General features: G+C 41.7%; 1 pseudogene; it reads left to right on the top strand.

The window, feature by feature from the left end:
* Positions 1-326: 326 nt before the first annotated feature.
* LOC140498091 (actin-related protein 2/3 complex subunit 3 pseudogene) lies at positions 327-1,151 on the top strand (annotated as a pseudogene).
* Positions 1,152-2,286: the final 1,135 nt, after the last annotated feature.

Raw genomic sequence — 2,286 nt, forward strand, 5'->3', positions numbered from 1 at the left:
TCATCTTTGCCACCATGTTCCTGATGTCAAACATACTAACTGGTACGTAACAGGTACTAATAAATTCTTGTTGAATTGAAAGACAAATAAGGCATGCTACTATCATCAACTAGGTAGCAGAGTGGATAGAGCACTGGGCTTGGAATCAGAAAAGGATGTTGTGTGGAAGAGATTAAATGTGTTCTACTTAATTAGCCCTCAAGTATAGAAGTAGAGGAACACTGAGCAGAAACCACAAGAAGGCAAATTTTGGTTCCCTCATGAAAATCTTCCTAGGAACCGCAGAGGTGCTTGAAAATAGAATGGAGTCAGACCGGACATATCGGGGTCTCTGACAGGAGCCAGAATCTTCTGTTCGCCCGAAGCCCAGGCCCGGCTGCCAAGATGCCGGCATACCACTCCTTGCTCATGGATCCCGACACCAAACTCATTGGAAACATGGCACTTTTACCCATTAGGAGTCAATTTAAAGGACCAGCTCCAAGAGAAACAAAAGACACAGATATTGTGGATGCAGCTATCTACTATTTCAAGGCCAATGTCTTCTTCAAAAACTATGAGATTAAGAATGAAGATGATAGGACATAGATCTACATAACTGTTTACATTTCTGAATGCTTAAAGAAACTCCAGAAGTGCAATTCAAAAAGCCAAGGAGAGAAAGAGATGTTTACGTTGGGAATCACTAATTTTCCTATTCCTGGAGAGCCGGGTTTCCCTCTTAATGCAATTTATGCCAAACCTGCAAATAAGCAAGAAGATGAAGTGATGAGGGCCTACTTACAGCAGCTGCGGCAAGAAACTGGGCTGAGGCTTTGTGAGAAAGTCTTTGATCCTCAGAGCGACAAGCCCAGCAAGTGGTGGACTTGCTTTGTGAAGAGGCAGTTCATGAACAAGAGTCTTTCCGGGCCTGGACAGTGACCAGATCTTGTGCCATCATCCACATTGCAGAAGCATTCAATGTTTGACAGCAAGATGTACACAGTTCTTGGCCTTTGTTTCATAACATTTTATACCAAGTAACAGGAGACACATCCTTACTGGAAAAGCCCTTTATTAATGATGTTGGGGTTTAAGGATCACTGAGAATTTTTGCAATGTTAAGCTGGTGCTTAATGATAATAAAAATGATTTCTTAACAAAAAAAAAAATAGAATGGAGTGGCAGGAAAGATAGTAGGTTCTTTAACCATGGAGATCTTCAAGCAAAAGTTGAGGATGCTACAGAGAAGAATTTGTTCAGGTATAGAATAAACTAGATGGTAAATTCTAAGACTGCAGCTTACTCCATTGCTCATACAACTGTCCTCTGGAACTGCTCAGAACAAGTCTAAACAGTGCTGGCTGGGCAACATGAGAGATGGCCTCATCAAAGAGGTGTCACCTGAGCTGAACCATGAGAAAGGCAGCATTTTGAGAGACAGAGACTGGAATGCTCACTTCAACTGCACACATACTAAAATTGGAATAGAGAATAAAACTAGCATGGCCTTTCTTAAGAATGACACACAAATTCATAAAGAGTGGCATACTTCTGAATTGACTCCATATGAGCTTGTGCAGGGGTTCAGGCTGGAGGAAGACATTCCAAGAGGAAAAAGAGAGAATAAAGGAACAAAGGCTCTTTGGGGAACGCTGAGACTGGCTGGCATCTGGGGTACACGAAAGAAGGAATAATAGGTAACAAGGCTAGAAAGGATGAGTCTCTCATAAACATTAGCCCACAAACAGGGAGACAGATAATGCCTGCCTGTCTCCCACCTGGGAAATGTTACACCTCCCCATCACTATCAGAGCAAGGAACTGAAAGTCACAGAAGGAGAAGAGAGATCTAACAGAAAGCAATGGGGAAGCCATGCTTTCTATGCTGATTCCCCTGCTAGCTGCTTCTTTTAAAAGCTTTGTCCACCCCATTAACAAGAATCAGGAAGCCCCTCTCTGATCTGAAGAATAAGGGATCTCTCCCTCTTCCCCTGAGACAACACTTACCCTTGGTAAGCTGCCCAGCAGGTGGAAAAGATAAAAGAAAAAAAATGAAAGAAAAACCTGCAGTTTTCAGTTAAGAAATCTCAGGTTGAACATGGATGCTTTGGGGCATATATATCATAAGTTATTCCTGAACAACATTTCCATTTTCTAGCATGTATTTTCATGCAACAGTGGAATTCAGTTTCAGTTAACCTAAGAAGTATTTCTTAAGGGCCTACCAGGTACAATCAATCAATCAGCAATATTCAACTTTATGTGTTATCTGCCTCTATTAGAATGCAAGCTCCTTGAATATAGG

Source organism: Notamacropus eugenii, chromosome 4 (genome assembly GCF_028372415.1).
Source record: "Notamacropus eugenii isolate mMacEug1 chromosome 4, mMacEug1.pri_v2, whole genome shotgun sequence".
Classification (NCBI taxonomy): Eukaryota; Metazoa; Chordata; class Mammalia; order Diprotodontia; family Macropodidae; genus Notamacropus; species Notamacropus eugenii.